Source organism: Stegodyphus dumicola, chromosome 6 (assembly GCF_044657685.1).
Source record: "Stegodyphus dumicola isolate Sdum_Otavi_A_Nest chromosome 6, ASM4465768v1".
NCBI classification, from domain to species: domain Eukaryota; kingdom Metazoa; phylum Arthropoda; class Arachnida; order Araneae; family Eresidae; genus Stegodyphus; species Stegodyphus dumicola.
Window position 1 is genome coordinate 143,761,822 of NC_140773.1, and position 10,632 is coordinate 143,772,453.

Genomic DNA, 10,632 nt, shown 5'->3' on the forward strand with positions numbered 1-10,632 from the left:
CAATTCATATTTGGCAAAAAAATGGACATATGTTGAAGACTGGGTTCTACTAATGGGAAAAATGCAAGAATTTGAGTCAACATTTTCTATGCAGTGATTGCGAAGATGGCATGAAAATTTATTTGCTTGGATTGCCACAAAAAATCCAATACTGTGAAAGCTGTTATTATGATTACCTTAGAAACAGTAATAGAATTCTCCCACTTAGTATGCAGATAAAGAAAAGATAATGAATGCCACAGCTTTTTTCTTCATGGTTTAATAATAAATGCACAGGGTTTAAAAAAAACCCGCAACTTTTAAGAAAATGGAACTGTAGCCTATTTTATCTATTCTTTCAAAATTAATAAATAAGTATTATTGACTTTTTAAGCATTATAAATTATTTTAAGTGTTATACAGTAATAACACCTTATCTTCTAAATTATAGCTATTTCTTCACACGCAGTTTTTTTAAGGCTATTTTTTTTTAAATTTAAAACATAAATTTCTTTGCTACGAATTGCATCTTTGACGCCAGTTTCAACATGATTACATCATCGCTCTAGGGAAGAAAAGCTCTATGAATTAGCCCTTCTCTTCTAGTTCATGGGTTTAAACTTGGTTTGAACATTTCAATCTAGAACATTTTATCTCATTTTATTTCAATTTTCACAAGCTAGCGAACACAAATGCAGTATGATTCATATTACACTGCAACTTAATTGCCAAATGATAATCTTTGATAACAAGCATTTTTGAAGAAATTTGTTTCCAGCTTTTAACAGCTGACTAACAGCAGCACCATTTTTATCTCATAATTATTATCATCTCTCACTTGCAAACTATTACGTTATACATTTAAGCTGGCTATGAAAATACTGACTATGGTAATATAGTGCTTTATGGTAAATAGCAAGTGTTCTGCATTAAACAGAGCAGAAAGTTTAAATTAAAAGTATATAGTACCATCATTCTTCTCATGCGATCTTTTCTTAAAGCTAGTTGTTCTTGCATTTCCAATTTAATATGTTGAAATTCTTTTTCTTGCTCAGAAAGAATTTTACCTTTGATGCTCATCTACAAAGAAATTCCATTCAAATTTTTTAATACAGTAAAAATATTAAAAATGAATGATGATTTTATGATTTTTTTTTAACTTGAAATTTTTTAAAACAATCCTGGTTCAATAAATACAGTAATGAAATTTAGATTTTGAAAGAAATTTATTGTTAACATTCATTTTATAAAAATCTTATGTGCATCTACAAACATTAATTAAGAAAATTAATAGAATAATTAAGCATTATTGCACCCTTCAGAAAATACACAATTATATGTACATGTTTTTATTAAATATATTTGAAAATTTTCATCACAGCTCTGTTAAGAACACACTTCCATTTTACTTCCTGAAAGGCAAATTATTAATTAGTTCAGAAATAAACTTAAAAACGTTAATTGTAAATATCAAGATAAGAAGTAGAACATGAAAAAGAACATAAAATCAACATCTTGAAAATATTATTAAAAAATGCAAAAACAATTTTAAAAAACCTGAAATTTTGTAGCTTCTATTTCATTTTTGGCATCTGATAGTTGTTTCTGTAACATTTCTAGAGTCTGTTCTGATGCAGAAAGTTTTCTTTCCAAGTATCTAACTTGTTGTTCATGAGTATTCAAACCCGCTTGTAAAATAGTTTTCTCCTACAAAAATTCATCAACGACAATGTACATACTGAATGCATATAAAAAACTGATTCTAATATAAAGTTTGAATGCATACCTTTTTTAGTTGGATTTTTTTTTTTTTTTTTTTTTTTTTTTTTTTTTTTTTTTTTGTTTGTTTGTCTATAACCATTAAATTCTTTCTGAAATGTTCCTCTAATAGAGAAAGGGAAAATCAGTTTTGATGAGCATGATAGAAAAAAAAATTACTATTTTTAGCTTCTATTCATTATAAAAACATTCACATATGTGAAATTCTTACGACTTTGAATTAAGTCTTGAACAAAAGAATTTCTACGTGCCATTCTATTCGTGAGGAATTCGATCAAGTTTATGCAAACTTATTCATCATCAGAAGAATAAACCTAGAGAGAAATATTCCTAGGTTTAGAAAACAAAAGCGTAAAAATGAAAATAATTTAACCTCTTTTTAATCCAGTATTATATATGAGGTTGTAATTCTCTTTATGCAGCACTACCTTCACAGCTCATTACAAATTACATCAATGAAAATTCCATGTATGTAATAAGTTTACTATTTTCCTTTGTTTAAGTTAGAAATCATACAAACCAGAAATTTATAATATCTTACATATGGCATTGATCATGCAATTATAAATAGCAGTTAATAATGTTTCAAAGATTTAACAAAAAATTTTGAAATCATTACTTTTACACAAAGATCACTAATTCAAATCACTTTCACACTATCAGGACAAATTCAAATAAATAACAAAAATTACTTGCATACAGAACACATAAGTTGTAATCACACATATAATGATAAGAAAATTAACTTAAGTGGATTTGTAGTTGGTGTATTTTCATACATTTGAAGCATACCAAAAATTAAACAAAAATTTTAGATCACGTTGAATGTATTCTTTACATTTATGTTAAAAATATGTTCATATTTTTACTAATGAATATTTTTTAATTAATAATTAAATACTATTTTTTACGTGGAATAATTATAAATGTTATAGTTAAATCAATATTAAATTGTACATATAGCTCATGACAATTTTATCAAGCAGTCAGACCCTTTACCCATCATTGTTAGGGCCTGAAAGCTCAAAAAGGATAAATGCCAGTGATTTATAGATAATAATTTAAGTATTAAAAATTCAGAACTGGCCCAATTTTAAAGGAAGTTTTTACGGAATTTGTCAGAATTAAAATGCAGTATTTAAAGAGCAATACTGAAGAAGTTTATACCCTTTTGCACCATGTAAAATATAGTGATTAATACAGTTTACTAAAATAAATATTTGCAATGAGCTGGGAGAAGCTCCTGACCCATACAACTGGCACCAAAACTTCAGATTCTAGAACTGGAACACAATTTACATTGCAATAACATTAGTTCGATGTCAAGGCTGTTATCACATTAATGTAGATTTTTCTGCTTATATATATATATATATTTATTGTATGATCTTAAAATTCACTTAGTTCGAAAACAAATTATTCTAATACTTGCACAATAGCTGAAATATTTGCGTTCGAAAACAAGTTATTCTAATATTTGCGCAAAACATTTTTAACAATTTACATTCAAGTTACTTTAAAACAATTTTCGGAATTAAACTTCCTACCTCTGAGTTCACTCTTTTTAGATACTTCTACTAAAATTAATATTAGGAGATAATATAATCAATATTTCTTTAGTAAATAAATTATATATATATACATATACACAAAAGTAAGAAATTTAGAGGCAACTCTGTAATTCTCCAAATTCAAAAGCAGTAAATTTTTAAATTCCCCAACAATATTTAAATAAACCAACCAAAGGTCAGAAGAATTTAAGAAATGTGAAAAACCACAAAATAATAATAATAATAATACAAAAAAAAAAAAAAAAAAAAAAAAGGAATAGGAATTCAATTAAGACTACATTCGACACCCAAATTTTGGAAAATAGAACAAATAAATCTATTATTGATGTTCTTTAGCAGAATACTGCATGAAATGGTAAAAACTGGTAATAAATATATTATCAAAGTATAATTTTTGTTTTTTTCTTACATTGTGGGTTTGAAATATGTTAAATTTCAGAATTACTAGATATGTTCCTACAAACTAGAAAATGTTACTTTCATATTTTTTCCTTATATTTATTTACGTGAACTAAAATCCCAGTGATAAAGTAAAATATCTATTAAATATACCTGTCTAGTTATTTTTTCATTTATGCATTAGTTATTTTTTTGAAGAATTTCTCTCCTTTCATTTACAAAATTTACTGAAGAAATTTTAGATATGTACATAAACCTAACTTTTAGCTCATTTAATTCACAATATTTCACAGAATATTAGCAAAAAGTTTCATAAAATTACTATGGTAATATTTTAAGCTAATTTTTTTTTTCTAACAGAAAATTTGAAAAAAAAAAATCAAGTTTTTCAAAAAAAAAAATAGGTTTCATGCAATGCAAACACAAACAGAAGGAAAGGGAAATACTGCCAAGTACGGTGCGTATTTTTTTTTTTTTTTTTTTTTTTTTTTTTTGGTGTATTCAGAATACGGCAAAGCACACTAGGGCTATCTGCCTAAGGGGAGGGATGCTTTTGTGGAGGACTTTCTAAGGGAAACTGGCTCGCATACACGTTACACATGGGGAAAACCACAAAAACGTCCATGCAGCCAGCCCGTTCGCGGGATTCGAACCTCGGACCGAACTACCAGTGTTCAGCGTGGGACCTACTGCCAAGTATGAAAATTAAATTCGAAACTAAACATGTTCACTTAATAACAAATAGAAAGGTTCAAATTCATCTTCTGAATATCACCAAAAGTATTCAAATGAAAAATTCTCATTTTAAAGCTATTTAGAGCAGTCTGGATACCTTTAGACATCAAGTTTGGGATTCTTAAACAGAAACTTCCGGGTCATGGCATAGAACAAGAACAGGCATAATTCTGTTTCTAATGGCCGAAGAGACAAAATAAAATACTTTTAGATGTATAGGCTTTAAAATAAAGTAATAAAAAATTTTTTGAAAAATTTCATTAAAATTGACGACTAGAACAATGTCGCATACCTTAAATCTGATTCAACGTTATTGTAATGAAATAGATCACACTCAATTTAAACCCTCTTCCCAATGGGAAAACACTGCGTTTCCGTTCATCCAAAATCTGCTTATCAATCACTTTTGCGGCACAGTGTGTCCGGTCTGGACACACCTAAAAATTTCCTTCTGTATGCACAGAAAAATTGAATGAAAAAGGATTTATAGGTTACTATAGGTTACCCTGAACTTTCTTTATTTATAGTAGATGGCAGCTCAACACAAACCAGTCCATATATTTTAGCCATGTTCAGTTTTTTAAAACCCTCATTTTCCAAAGAAATCTTCCAGATTTTTTTAAGGTATAAAAAAATTGTTTGAAAAGAAATTTCTATGTTATTTTTTTGGCTGTATGCTAATCTCCTTATTCTATATTAGTTTTAAATTTTTACCTTGAAATCTTGCCTAAAATCAAACGGCGAACCCTAGGTGCGCCCAGACCGGGCTCACCGATAATCTAGAACAACTGAGAGTCTGCATTCTTTGTTTCTCCGCATCTCATCGGTCAGTTCATTGACAACAATACTCATTTCGGCACTCTTTTCTAAGCTCAATTCAATCAGTGTGCCCAAAATGGACACACCCACAGAATTAAAAAGATGCATGTATCTTTATAAAATTTTACTTGTGTACTCCTCTAGGCCTAATTAGACTGCCTACCTTTTTCTTTTTTTTTTTTTTTTTTTTTTTTTTTTTTCAATCAAAACTCCAACTTTAAAAGTTAGCGTGCCGGAAAGGGTTAATTATCACAGTTCACTCGAAAATTTTAAATTGTAACACAAACATCTCTAAAAAAGTAATAGAAAATACAATTTCAATCAAATTACCAGAATTAAAAAAGTTTGCACACAGACTGAACAACAACAGGTTAAAATTTTACAAGAAAATTAAATTTCAATTAACTTCATTAACAGACCTTTAAGAAAAGCTGGAGTAGTCTACACCCTATAAAATTTTTTCAAGGTCTAAATATTTTATCTGAAAGCTCAAACTGAGAAGAATAAAGAAGGTTAGGTTATTTAATTACGGCAAAGCCTCAAGGGCTATCTGGCTAAGGGAAGGGATACCTTCATGGAGGACTTTTTAAGGGTAACTGGCTCAAATAAAGAAGGATATTTTAAGGAATTTTATAGTTTTTCATTATAAATATTTGTATTTCTGTGCAATTTTTCTTGACATTACTTTTAACAACAGAGGATCTACTCTATTCTAAGTCATCATGATAAGCCCATAATGGGAATACTTTATTTTTTTCTAACCTTTCTTTTCTTTCACTACTTTAAAAAAATTTGAAACTTTACTCATCCTACTTTAAACTCATTCTACTTTAAAAAAAATTGAAAATTTCTTTTAAGTGTTTAATTCATAGTTTGGAAGATTTCAAACTTGCCATCACCAATGAAGCCAAATTGGCACCCCTAAGCATCTATTTCTGAATCTTACTCTTCTAGTTTTTTTTTCATAGTGAATGTTCTGACTTCATTGCACTCTGTTAATTTCGAAGTTATTTATTATTGCTCCATTTTAAATTTCAATCTTAAATTCAGTGAAACTACTTAATTTCTTTCTTTTTTTTTTTTTTTTTTTTTTTTTTTTATTAGTGACTAAAGTTCTTTACATATGAATGTATTTTATATATTTCTTTAACAGATTGCCTCAGTGTCAACTGAGTAAGTTATGATTTCAAAGTTCCTAAATATTTTCATATTTCAACATTTTAATTTCAATCTTAAATTTGGTAAAAAGTATCTATTAATTTCTTTTACTTTATTTAACTTTGGAATTTTTACATATGGGTTTCTTTGGGTACATCTCTATAACGGACCGCATTGCATCAAGGAGGAGTTCAAAATTTTGGAGTGAACTGTATAATTTAAATAACTTAGAATGGCTCATCAGCTAATTTTGAATGAATAGAAATGCAGTGGTTTTTCCAATGGGAAGAGGGTTTAATTGAGTGTGATCTACTTCCTCTTGATAACGTTGAATCAGATTTAAATGAATTTCTCTTCCAACAGTTTTGTATTTTTGCCGTTTGTTTTTCATATTTCTTCAATTCTTCTGACCGTTGGTTGATTTATTTATATATTTTGGGCTTATTTTAAAATTTTCTGGTTTTGAATTTCATTTCTTTGAGGTCTGTGGATTTGTTTCTAATTTTTTTTTTTTTTTTTTTTTTTTTTTTTTTTTTTTTTTGTCTACAACTGTTTAATTTTCAGCAGCATATTGTGTAGGAATAAGATTGGGATAGTTTTGTTTTAAAATAAAAATTTTTGATACTAGATATATATATTGATAATTAAATTTAAGTAAATAGATAAACTTCATATTTTTAAAATTTTATTTTATATCTATAAGAGTAAAAATCTAAGAAAATATTAATTCATTGAAAGAAAAATAATTCAAAACACATTCTACAGATTTTATAAAATAAATCACTTAGAACAAAAATGAAAACAAAAACTATACCTATCTATGGAGAAAAAAGTAAAGAATAGAATCACCAAATAAAGAAGTTAGCATGAAAAGAAAAAAAAAAAAGATGTATGATTTGATTCAAAATGTTACTTTTACACTTAACTATGAATACTTGTTTTCTGTATTGAATATACTCCAGAAACATATATTAAAAAAAGCACATAGTGCATAATTTGATAAATTTAAAGTAATGAGATATTTGAGATAAATATGACAGAATTAAGAGGAATACAAAATAAAACCTGTGTCATTCATTTTTGCAATTGGTTACTACTTTTATTTTATTGGAAATTTGAAATAACAACATGAGTTATATATAGCATGCACTTTATTTTACATATTTAGAGCAACAACTGTTATGTATACTGTGATACGTGACAAGTGACTGTGTGATTATGTACTTACAGCAGCAGCTCCATTTTGCTACCATATATTTTACATTTATACTAATCAGAATATATTTGTTGATGACGAGCAAATTAAAATACAAGCCAGTTTTACCAACAGACAATAAGTAGCCTAGAAGGCAAATGCTAATATTTAAAAAATATACAGCTAATCTTGTTCGAAGTTCCTGTACTGCTGTATTAAATTGTTATATTATACATATTTTGTTAACTTTCTTATAATATGTAAACACATAAGGAAGGCATACATAATGGCAAATTATTCTTTTAATGTTCTTATTCAACTTTTCATATATTTAATTCTGAATATATTTTCGAAATATTTCAATTCATGCATATCAATTATGGCATTACAATCCAGATTCTTTTAAAGCAATGACATGGCTTAAAAGACTATGCAATGCTAATTTTGGTATTTTATATAAGGGGTGTTCAAATGAAATGGTATGAAACATTGTAATAACTAAACTAGTTGAAATTTGAATATGCCACTTTGGCATTTTGTAGTGAGACATCTAAGGACGCGAATTCAGTATCCGACATAGTTGCGCGCATGCCCAAGCACCGCACCTGACGCCAGAGTGGAGTAGGCAGTTGTGTGTTCTATCCAATTGATGCAGCAGTGTGTATGATGACAACTTGGCATTCACAATGCAAAATTCGACGACTGAGGAGCAGCGAGATGTTATCAGATATCTAACTGGAGAAGGGGTTAAACCGGCTGATATTCATCATCAGATAGTGGCCGTATATGGAGCAGAACTGGCACTCAACTTCCTTTCTGATTTGTTGGACACACAAACTGATACATATAGAGCCACCATCCGGCAATAAATATAAGCCGGTTTAACCTCTTTCACAGTCAAAAATCTGATGACATCTCGCTACTTCTCAATCACAGAATTTTGCATTAGGAATGCCAAGATGTCATCACATGAACTGCCGCATTATTTGGACGGAACACACAACTGCCTATTTCACTCCAAGAACATGTGTGGCGGCTTGCGCGCAACCATGTCAAATACTGCATTCATGTCCTTAGATGTCTCACTACATTATGCCAAAGCAGCATATTCAAATTTCAACTGGTTTAATTGTTATGACATTTCATAACTTTTCATTTGAACACCTCTTGTAGTTAACATAGGATTAGTTTTACCTTCTTGTTCTTAGTGATTCAGATTATTGATGCATTTGTAAAACTCAGACGTAATAAAATATTAGTATTCCATTAGATATTTTAAATTTTTTACCTTTGGCTAATTTTATTTTCTAATTTTCTTAGACTTTTTACATAGAAACTTTCGAATAGAGAAGAAAAGCTTTAATTAAGTACTTTTAAATATGATGAAAATAAAATGAATATTACTGTGAATGATATTTATCTGGATAAACTTAGTAATGTAACATATAATGAAACAAATAAATATTAACAGATTAAACATTGGTTGAATCTTCGGATTATGGTAACTTGGCGAATTTTTGGCGACCAACCCTGCTACAGCAATCTGCTAGTTTTTTTTTTTTTTTTTTTTTTTTTTTTTTTTTTTTGACGCCATTTTGTTTTCACGAAGTAAAGGCATGTTTTTTTTTTTTTTTCCAACATTTTTTTCCAACAATCTGCTAGCCGATAGGCGATAAGGCGATAAAGGTTACTAGCTAGGACTTTAGCAGTGTGCATGGATAAAGTCAAGAGTGTGTGCAATGCCATTTTTATGCAATTCTGGGATTTTTTTAAGTGAGAATAGGTCGACGTGCACATGGATACCGTGTATGTGCAATTCTTAAAAACGCGGCAAGCAGTGGGCGATTCTGCACTTTCTCCCAATTTCGCATCTAATCTTCGTAATGATTAAGCACTTTTGTTTCATAAAAGTTCTAGCATAAGCGTAATTCGGCTAGCAGATTGTTGGGGAAAATGTTGAGTAAAAAAAAATAAATACCTGTACTTCATGAAAACAAAATAGCGTCCAAAAAAAACTAGCAGGGTTGGTCGCCAAATTTTCGCCAAGTTACCATAATCCGAAGATTAACCAATAAATGTAATAACTTATTTGCTAATTTTAAAATAAATGTAATAACTCCTTTGCGTTTGCTAAGAAGAATCAAAAACTATACTTCATAAAGTATCTATTATCTTGTTTATTTTGGAGATTCAAAATGTTCCTAAGTCACTAAAATAGAAAGGAATGTCGCTTTATAATATGACAAGGGAAAATAAAAACGTTTTATTTTAATGTTATTCCTTAAATATAATTTGGTACTTACAAATTATCCTATCGACTGACCAATTACAGTCGAAAGTCGTTAATCCGGACTCGTCGGGACTTCGGCGATTCCGGATTATAGATCATCAGTTTAAATCTCGTAAGATGGCATGCAGAAATTCTAAAATTAAAAATATGAAACCGTAATTTATGAAATAAAGAACAATTATGATCTAAAGGGTATCAAAATTTGCAAAAAGAAAAAGCTTAATATTTATTTGTTTACTTTATTAAACATTTCTTTCAATGTAAGTTGTTTAAGTTTTGCTTCGTTTCATGTGATAATACTTTCTCTTTAATTCTATTAAACAGACATAATTTCTTGTTCAGTTACAAAGTTCCGCCGTTCAAGTCGTATAATTGCTGTGTCAAGAACACCGACTAATTTGTCAATCGAAATTTTTTTGTTTTCAATAACCTCTGTCACTTTTCTTCGCTATCGAAAGCGAATTATAATGACGAGGAACTTGTTTTAAATCATATCAAAGACGGAGCATATCGAGATGAAATACTACATTTGGTAAGGAATTATAAGCCAAATAAAATAAAAACATCTGCGCTGAAGATAAGGATAGTGCTGACAAATCAACTTCCAATTCATTAGGCGCCCGCCGCCGAGCAGCGTGAAATTGATAAACAGATTTCGGATTTCAAAACATACTTTCGCTTTAGATCCTTTACATATTAACAAATAT

General features: G+C 28.9%; 1 long non-coding RNA gene across 1 annotated transcript; it reads right to left on the reverse strand.

Annotated features, from left to right (window-relative positions):
* Positions 1 to 1,217: 1,217 nt before the first annotated feature.
* LOC118195167 (uncharacterized) lies at positions 1,218 to 10,085 on the reverse strand. The gene is made up of 3 exons (XR_004759207.2): positions 9,939 to 10,085; positions 1,537 to 1,686; positions 1,218 to 1,391 (listed from the first exon to the last, which is right to left on the reverse strand). It is a non-coding gene; the product is annotated as an uncharacterized LOC118195167 (long non-coding RNA).
* Positions 10,086 to 10,632: the final 547 nt, after the last annotated feature.